We start from the raw sequence: 10,370 nt of genomic DNA, 5'->3' as shown, positions 1-10,370 counted from the left end.
TACCTGCGGCCTTGGCGCTCCCACGCCGGCCAAGCGCTCTAGCCGCGGCCCCCCGAAGGTTCGGTGCGATGCTGGCTGCAGGCCCGTGCGAGCCCGGCACGCCAGGCCACCGGGATCCGGCGGCGGCAGCGGCAGAAGCAGGAGCCAGGGCGCCGGACCCCAGAGCGTGGCGCGCAGTCCAGAGCCGAGAGGACAAGTGAGCCCCGCGTCGCCCGCACGTCCAGACCGCCGTGCTCTGCCCCTGACTCACTGCGTCTGAGCCGGCCCAGGGGCGGCGCAGCGGACGCCAGCCACCGCCTCCCCGACTTTTCCATTTCCCCTTTCTCTCCGTAAACAGAAAGAGACTGCCTAGTTGCAGGGGAAGCCAGAGCCCCCGCGCTGGGAAATTCCGCGTCCACCCCCCCGCTCCCCGCCGCCCCTCGTTTGCCCTCTGGGCGCCCGGGCGGAGCTGGAGGCGGGACTAGGGAGGAGCGGAGCGGCACGCGGGGAGGGGCGCAGGACGTGAGCTGCGGCTCGAGTCGAGAGCCTGGGATGTGGACGAGTTTTTCCCCCGGCCTGGTGACCCAAGACGTCCTGGTGGCGGAGTTGCAAGAGGCGGTTGTGCCCTTTCCCGGTCCCCAGGGAAGGTCGTATATCTTAGTGTACTCGCGCCCTCCGCGCTTCTCTGGAGTCCCAGGGTCCGGCGGGAGGGCAAGCTCCCGGGGGGCGGGGCGGGGGAGGGCGGTCATCAGGCTATTTGCCGCGCGCCCCATGCTCTGGGGTGGGGACAGAGGCGCCTCGTGCCCTCCCAGCCGTGCTGCGTTAGGCCCGGGAAGCTTCGGGGCTTCTCGGAACCGCGACTGTGGGTCCGATTACTAGTAGCACGGCCCCGCCTCGCCCAGATTTCGCTTCGAGTTCACACACACAGAGGGCAATGGCTCACGCACACGTTCCAGCTTAGAGATTTCCTAGAGGCTGCCTCAGGGTGGGCCCGGAACCTGGGTGCTGGGCGCTCGGCTGGGGGCCTGTGCACTCCGACAGCAGAACCTGGCTTTCTTCTTTGTAGTCTTTATTAAAATTGGTTATTTTTGTAGCACCGCCTCGTTAGGAAGCGTACCTGTACTGATCTCCCTCCTCCCGCCCACCCCCTCAGTCCTAGCTGCTCATCTGGGGTTTTCCTTCTTGAGTGGCAAGCGTTTACTCCAGGTGTAACCGGAAGAGAGTTCTAGAGAAAAGCGCCACTCTCCCGAAATCCACTCCGCGGGACATTCCCAATACCCCGCCACCCCCTCCCCCTACATTTCCCACGTATCAAGCACCCACTAGGAGCCAGGCATTCGGCTAGAGCGCGGAGAGCGAGGGACCATGTGAGGAGGACATCCTCTCTCTCTGCCCTAAGGCCCAGGAGGTGGGGTGCCCCAGGCACAACTCAGATTCAAACGCGGTCACACTTCAAGTCCATGCCCTTTTCTTCACAGTGCCCAGGTACGTGCTCCCGCTGCAGTTTCTAAATTGCCGTGCGCAGCGGCGCCCGCCTGTAATCCCAGCGCTTTGGAGGCCAAGGCGGGAGGATCACTGGAGGTTAGGAGTTGGAGAGCACCTGGGCAACATAGCTACCCCGTCTCTACAAAAAAATAAAAAATAAAAATTGGCCAGGCATGGTGGCTCACGCGTGTCATCCCAGCTACTCGGAAGCTGAGGTAGGAGGATCCCCTGAGCCCAGGAGTTCGAGTCTGCTGTAGCTGTGATTGAGCCACAGCACTCCAGCCTGGGCGATAGAGCGAGGCCTTGTCCCAAATTTAAAAAATAAAACAAAAAGATTTTTTGAGACTGAGTTTCGCTCTTGTTGCCCAGGCTGGGGTGCCATGGGGCGATCTCGGCTCACCGCAACCTCCGCCTCCGGGGTTCAAGCGATTCTCCTGCCTCAGCCTCCCGAGTAGCTGGGATTACAGGCATGCGCCACCACACCCGGCTAATTTTGTATTTTTCATAGAGATGGGTTTCTCCATGTCGGTCAGGCTGGCCTCAGACTTCCGACCTCAGGTGATCCGCCCACCTCAGCCTCCCAAAGTGCTGGGATTACAGGCGTGAGCCCCCGCGCCCGGCCAAAAATAAAATTTTTTTAAACGATTTGCCTTGGACCTTCTCTAGAGCCCTCCACATTTCTGCTATGGAAAATGAATTACAATTCCAACCTGAGGATGTACTGAGAGAATTGCTGGAGGAGGTAGGTTAGCTGAAGTGACAAACTAGGGGCTTTTTGCAGGACCTTAACTCGCAGACAAGCCCAGGTAGCTCATCCAACATCGAGGGCCGATTGACTGGACACTGTCATCCCCCAAGTTATTTTAAATACGAGAGCGATTTAATTTATATTCATTCACCTCATGAAGCAGGGCGTTGGCCATTCCCTCCAAATATCCAGGCAGTCCCTTGCACCAAGAGGAGAACCACTTCCTGAAGCCTCCGCCTTTCTGATCTTGGAGCGAGGGAAGGCAGCTTCCACCAACGCGGCAGCATTGACCCGGCAGAAGCAGCCTGGGCCAGGGTTGGGGAGGAGAAGCCCGCTCGCCTGCGCGCCGGATGGCTGAAATTTGGCATTGGCTCAAGCGGGTTTTCCCAGTCTCAGCTGAAGCCGAAGTTATTAGTACACTTTTGGCCTTTTCGCTGGAAACCGGGGTAGCACAGGTTGTTACCTCTGATTGTAAGGTGAGAAACTGTGAGACGTCTCCTTCTCTTCTGCCGTGTTTAGACAACAAAGGATGATCTTTACAAGAGTTTTAAAAATAGAACCATGGAACCACTCCCCTCCCCACCCGCCTTGAGTGAGCTCATTAAAACCACACCTAATCTTCTGGGAACTGCATTATTAGCCTTACTTCCTACATAGAAGTCTCCCAAATAGAGCTGCATTTTAGAGAGCTCGTGAAATGGCTGGTCTAGCAGGGTTCTCTCTTGCTTCTGGCTTAAGCCAGAGTAGGTTTCATCTGTTGGGGTGAAACAGAAGGTTTTAAACTTTAGAAAATATTTGTAAAGTTTTTAACAAGGTGGCCAAAAGGGAGAGAACAGCTGAAAAGAAATAAAACGTTTGTGGACTTCTTGTTTGTTTGTTTGTTTGTTTGTATGTATGTATGTATGTGTATATATTTGAGACAGGTTCTGGATCTGTCGCTCTGGCTGGAGTGCAGTGGGGCAATCTTAGCTCACTGCAACCTCCACCTTCCTCAAGTGATCCTCCCACCTCAGCCTCCCAGATAGCCAGAGCTACAGGTGCATGCCACCACACCCGGCTAATTTTTGTATTTTGGGTAGGGTTAGAGACGGGGTTTTGCCATGTTGGCCAGGCTGGTCTCAAACTTCTGAGCTCAAGCGATCTGCCCGCTTCAGCCTCCCAAAGTGCTGGGATTACAGGCGTGAGCCACCGTGCCTGGACTCCTTGCATTTTTCTTGGTCTGGCTTTTCGTTTTTTATGCAGGCTTACTAAAACAATCCTGCTCTTTTAGGAGCAAGCTAAGTGAGTTTTAAACCTACCAATGAGAAGTCCCTTGAGCCAGAGTGCACACAACCATAGGGGGTTATTCTGGAAGCGATCCTAAAGCACATTATGAAACAGCTCTCTATAAGCTGTTTGAAGCAAGCAAAATGCATTTGCAAATGAAGTTGTAACCGATTGCAGTTTACCTGAAGAGGCTTGCTCCAACTCACAGGTTGGGACATTAATGGGTTTGTAATTTGTAATTGGGAAATCCAAATTATTTTACTCACAGAAACAAAATTGTTAACAATGGGTAGGTAACCCTGTTGGCCTATTAACCTATGTAACCACAATTGTGCTCTAGACTAATTAATATGATATGGGGCATTGTTTCTCAGTTTTTTGTATTAGTAAAATATGGAATTTTGTGAATAAAATAAGCTGCAATAAATTGGGAGCATAGCTATAGGTCGCTTGGTGAAAATATGTTTTTTTTTTGTAAAAAAAAATAAAATAAAATACAAAGTGTTGAAGGAAGATAATTTGAATAAAGCTTTAAATGAGATATTTTTAAAGTTAAGAGGAACTTGAGCCTGATTTTATGATCATAACTTTTTCTTTATGGTTTCATGTTGAAACAGCTATACAAATTAAGATGTATCAATAACAACTTATTTATACTTTTGATAATAACCCTCAGGTGAGAAGCTGTACAGACACATAGCTAATAAATTTACAACTATTATTATTGCCTTAAGTTGTAAACAACTTGAAATTGGATTTTAAAAATCCAGTAACTTTTTTTTTTTGTTGATATGTGTAAGTTTCTTATGATGATGTGAGTGGATTTCAGATATAATTGAAGTTTTTATGGCCGGGCGCGGTGGCTCATGCCTGTAATCCCAACCCTTTGGGAGGCAAGGCAGGTGGGATCACCTGAGGTTGGGAGTTCCAGACCAGCCTGACCTACATGGTGAAACCCTGTCTCTACTAAAAATACAAAAATTAGCCGGGTGTGGTGGCTCATGCCTGTACTCTCAGCTACTTGGGAGGCTGAGGCAGGAGACTCACTTGAACCTGGGAGGCGGAGGTTGCAGTGAGCCAAAATCATGCCATTGCACTTCAGCCCAGAGAACAAGAGTGAAACTCCATCTCAAAAATAAAAAATAAAATAAAAATAATTAAAGTTTTTCTGGTGTTTTTTTTTCTTTCTTTCTTTCTTTATTATTTTTATTTTTTTTTATTTTTATTTTTTCCAGACACAGTCTTACTCTGTTGCCCAGGCTGGAGTGCAGTGGCACGGTCTCGGCTCACTGCAAGATCCGCCTCCCAGGTTCAAGCAATTTTTCTGCCTCAGCCTCCTGAGGAGCTGAGATTACAGGTACGTGTCACCACGCCAGGCTAATTTTTGTATTTTTAGTAGAGATGGGGTTTTGCGTGTTGGCTGGGCTGGTCTCAAACTCCTGACCTCAAGTGATCCACCCACCTCAGCCTCCCAAAGTGCTGAGATGACAGGTGTGAACCACCACACTCGGCGAATTTTTCATATTAAGAGTTTCAAGTGGAACATGGTGGCTCCCGCCTGTAATCCGAGCACTTTGGGAGGCCAGGGGAGGTTTTCTTAAGCCCAGGAGTTCAAGACCAGGTTGGGCAACATGGCAAAATCCTCTCTCTACAAAAAAAATAAAAAATAAATAAAAAAATTAGCCAGGCACAGTGGCACGCACCTGTAGTCCAAGCCACTCAGGAGGCTGAGGTGAGGCAGAAATTTAAAAATAAATATGCATGCATTCACTGTAAGAAAAGTAACAGGTATTAGCCGGGCATTGTGGCAGGTGCCTGTAGTCCCAGCTACTCGGCAGGAGAATGGAATGAACCCGGGAGGCAGAGGTTGCGGTGAGTCGAGATCGCACCACTGCACACCAGCCTGGGCAACAGATAGAGACTCTGTCTCGAAAAATAAATAAATAAATAAATAAATAAGAAAAGTAACAGGCAAGGCAAGGGTTAAAAAGAAAAGAACAAGCTGTAAGTTTTCCTGTGCCTAGCAAGCTCACTTCAAAGGACAGTTATAAGATAATGCTGTCCAGAAAGCCAAGGCCAAGGGAATGGGCTCCAGACAACACCCCCCTCCAGAGCAAGGTTGAAGGAAAAAAAAAAAGAAGAAAAAGATAAATTCTTTTACTGTGACTCCTTTCCCTGGTTTCTTAAGCATGATTATGTTTTACAAAAGTCTGTATTTAGCCAGTTCTTGTTTTTCTTTTGACGCAGCTACAAGGTCACCAGCTGTGCAATGCCACAAGTTATGCTAAGTCAACAGTTGTGCTGTAGATTACGTGACTTGTCACTGTATGATTAATTGCTTTTGTTTGGCTTTTGTAAGTTTGCTTATAAAAACCCCGCTCAGTCTTTGTTCAATGCTCAGCTTTTTGGATGTGAATCCACTGAGCTGGTGCGTACCTAAAATAAACAGTCCTCCTGTTCTCCATACCAGTCTCTCTGGTCCTCAGTGTCCTGCAACAGAGGAGGGCGGATTGCTTGAGCCCAGGATGTTGAGGCTGCAGTGAGCTATGATCATGTCACTGTGCTGCAGCTTAAGTGACAGAAAAAAAAAAAAGGAGGGGTGGGATTTTCAAACTGACAAAGTAACATGCAGAAAATGCATGCATCCTTAGAGCAGTTAGCTTGGATACCACTGAAAAGGCACATGGGCCCAAAGAATGAAGTATCTAATGGAGGCAGAGATTTACGGTTGCCTTTTCCACTGTGGGAACCGATAGCTCCACCCCATGCCCCATCCCTGCCACTGACTGCTCCTTGGACTATGGCCATCTGCTCCAATACCTAAAACATAAACTCCTGCCTCTAGCACAGACTGGGCCCTCTGTTCATGACCACGCAGTCATGAGAACCTGTTCAGCCTCACTTAGCATCTTGAGGTGGAGCAGAGCCATCCATCAGACCTGTGGGGACCACAGGGTGCTTCATTAGATTCTGCTGTCCCCCAGCAACCCTCTAAGACAGCCCAGGTGAGATTGCAAAGACACCAGGCCCTGGAGCCACAGGCCCACCTGCCTGCCTTAAGGAATAGAGATGAGTATGTATAATGCATTCATGGTACAGCAATGGGCAAGGCTATGCCCTCAGCTCTTACAACCCTCTTCCCTTCCCATCCACCTTAGGACTATGGGGGAGGAATGCAGACAAGGTTGAAAGGGACAGTCTTCTCCATCCTCCTCCTTTTGCCTTCTCCTCCCCTTTGGGAGCATTTCTGGGCACACCAACTTTTGCCTTTACTGTGTAAAGTGAAAACAGCAACTGAGCAAGGGAAATGGGGCCCCAGGCAGAGATGAGGTCCTCCTGTGGGGTAAGGGGAGAGAAGTCCCCAGTAACCCTAGGAAGGGAAGGGGAGTTCCTAAATTCACTCAGCTGTGGCTGTTGTTTATCTTGAAAGCTGGGTGTAAACTGGGCCTGTGTATGAACCAAGACCATCTGTTCTCATGTGCAGAAAACTAAAATGTAGGTCTCTCAAAGGGCCTAAAAAGCACTATTCTGTATGCTAAGTGTTAAGAATGTTATTACTTAGTGTTGTGGCTTCCCCAAATTTGAGGTTCTTGAACGGCACTTTAAAAACAGAAACTATTGGTCTGTGCTCCTCTGTTCCACCTCCCAAATGGAAACTCCTTGTGCAGCGTTTCTTGATCATGGCCTTCCGAAATGACCACAAGGCATAGGACTGCTAGCACTCAGGAACTGTGCAAGGTTCTGTCCTCATGCACATGCAGTAGCTTTCACTTGCCCCCCCACCTTTGTTTTTTTTTTTTTTTTGAGACAGAGTCTTGCTCTGTCATCCAGGCTGGAGTGCAGTGGTGTGATCTCAGCTCACTGCAACCTCTGCCCCACAAGGTTCAAGCGATTCTCCTGCCTCAGCCTCCCGATTACCTGAGATTACAGGCATGTGCCACCACACCTGGCTGATTTTTTGTATTTTCAGTAGAGATGGGGTTTCACCATGTTGGCCAGGTTGGTCTCGAACTCCTGTCCTCAAGTGATCCACCTGCCTCGGCCTCCCAAAGTGCTGGGATTACAGGCATGAGCCACAGCACCCTGCCTCACTTGCTAAACTTTTACAGGGGGAGAAAGACTCAGCAATCATGCTCCCTCCAACTCCTTGTCTCTCTAAACTGCCTAGAGCTAAATGCTATGGTGTAGCCCCAGTTGAGTTGGTGGAGATTTCTCATCTGCAATCTTAAGTGCCTCCTCTCACTCCTTTACATATTAACCTCACAGTCCTCTCTCCCCCCAGTACAATGCAGGGCCTGAAAATACTGCACAGCGAAGGCTCTGCCTGTGAAAGGAGTGAACTGCTGTCAACGTATTGTTTGGGCAGGGAGAGGAACTGGTTAAAAAAAAATATGTACAATCTGATCCCCATCCTGTACATACAAGTGTAAATGCATAAACAAAGAAAAAAAGGGCTGGGCATGGTGGCTCACCCTGTAATCCCAAAGCTTGAGAGGCTGAGCTGGGAAAATCACCTGAGCCCAGGAGACCAGCCTGGGCAGCATAGTACTACAAGCAATTGCCAACAAATTCAATTTCTTTAGTGTGGGGGAGGGGATATTACTTGCCTTTCTTAATTAAATCTGTGGATTAAAGCCCATCAGAACTTTTTTCCTTTTTAAAACAATATTTTAAATATTTATTTATTTTTTTTTAAAGACAGGGGTCTCATTATATTGGCTAGACTGGTCTGGAACTCCCAGCCTCTTTTTTTAGAGACACCATCTCTGAAAAAAAGACTTTTTTTTTTTTTTTTAATTAGCCCATGTGGTGGGGGTGCCTGTAGTCCCATATAATCAAGAGGTTGAGGTGAGAGGATCGATTGAGCCCAGGAGGTCGAGACTGCAGTAAGCTGTGATCAGGCCACTGTACTCCAGCTTGGGTGACAGAGCAGGACCCTATCTTAAAAAACAAACAAACAAACAAAAAACATGTGTGGCCAGGTGCAGTGGCTCATGCCTTCATGCCTGTAATCCCAGCACTTTGGGAGACCAAGGCGGGCAGATCACTTGAGGTCAGGAGTTCAAGACCAGCCTGACCAACACGGTGAAAACCTGTCTCTACTAAAAATATAAAAATTAGCCTGGTGTGGGGGCACATGCCTATAATCCCAGCTGCTTGGGAGGCTGAGGCAGGAGAGTTGCTTGAACCTGGGAGGCAGAGGTTGCAGTGAGCCAAGATTATACCACTGCACTCCAGTCTAGGTGACAGAATAAGACTGCATCTCAAAAAAAAAAAAAAAAGAACGAAAGAAAACTAGAATATTATACTCTTCAAAAATAATTTGTCTTTTTGAAATGGTGTTTTTCCCATGCAGTGCTTTGGGAAGTGGATTTAAAAGGATGTGGCATTCTTATCTTCATGTGAGACTTTGTTTTAAGCTGAGTTAAACACATTTTGTTCCTTGGTTTTTCCTTTCTTAGTCCCTTTTTGTGCTGCTATAACAAAATACCTGAGACTAGGTAATTTATAATGAGGAGAATATATAAAGAACAGTTCTAGAGGCAGGGAAGTACAAGATCAGGGCACTGGTAGGTTGGGCATATTTGGTTGTCTGGTGAGGGCTGCTCTCCCCTTCCGTGATGGTGCCTTGTTGCATGATGGAATGTCAAAGGACGATGGAGCCACTGCTCCCTGAAGCCTCTTTTATAAGGGCTTTAATCCCATTCCCAAAGGAAGAGGCCTCTTGGCTTAATCACCTCTTAAAGATGCCACCTCTTAATCCTGTTGTCAGAAGCTTTTGAACCAGAGCGACTCCATCTTGAATACATCTGGGTAAAATAATGCTGAGACCTACTGGGCTGCATTCACAGGTTAGGCATTCTAAGTTCCAGGATGAGACAGGAGGTTGGCACAAGATATGGGTCACAAAGACCTTGCTGATAAAATAGGTTGCAATAAAGAAGCCGGCCAAAATCCACCAAAACCCAGATGGTGACAAAAGTGACCTCTAGTTGTCCTCACCGCTTATTACATGCAAATTACAGTGCATTCGCATGTTAAGAGACCCTCCCATGAGCACCATGACAGTTTACAGATGCCATGGCAATGGCAAGAAGTTACCCTATATGGTCTAAAAGGCAGAGGAACCCTCAGTTATGGAATTGCCCACCCCTTTCCCCGAAAACTCATGAATAATCCACCCTTTGTTTACCATATAATCAAGAAATAACTATAAGTATCCTTAGTAGAGCCCCTGCCCTGCCTATGGAGTAAGCCATTCTTTATTCCTTTACTTTTTTATTTTTATTTTTTTTTGAGACAGAGTCTCATCCTCCAGTCTGGGGTTCAGTGACGCGATCTCGATTCACTGCAACCTCTGCCTCCCAAGTTCAAGCGATTCTCCTGCTTCAGCCTCCAGAGTAGCTGGGATTACAGGCATGGATCACCATGCCAAGCTAATTTTTGTATTTTTAGTAGAGACAGGTTTCACCATGTTGGCCAGGTTGGTCTTGAACTCCTGACCTCAGGTGATCCGTCCACCTCGGCCTCCCAAAGTGCTGGGATTACAGACGTGAGCCACTGCGACTGCCCCTTTACTTTCTTAATAAACTTGCTTTCTCTTTACTCTATGAACTTGCCCCGAATTCATTCTTACATGAGATCCAAGAACCCTCTTTTGGGGTCTGGACGGACCTCTTTCCAGCGACACTATCACACTGGCAACACCTGAATCTTGGAGGGGACATATCCAAGCCATAGCAGTTATGCTGCAGTACTAAAAGCCATTGCTAACAAATTCAATTTCTTTAGTGCGGGCAGGGGAGATTGCTTGCCTTTCTTAATTAAATCCATAGATTAATGCCCATCAGAACTTTTTTCCTTTTTAAAACAATATTTTAAATATTTATTT

Source organism: Trachypithecus francoisi, unplaced genomic scaffold (assembly GCF_009764315.1).
Source record: "Trachypithecus francoisi isolate TF-2019V2 unplaced genomic scaffold, Tfra_2.0 Lachesis_group9, whole genome shotgun sequence".
Lineage (NCBI taxonomy): Eukaryota > Metazoa > Chordata > Mammalia > Primates > Cercopithecidae > Trachypithecus > Trachypithecus francoisi.
The sequence above is the reverse complement of the archived record's forward strand: the minus strand, read 5'-3'. Positions refer to the sequence as shown.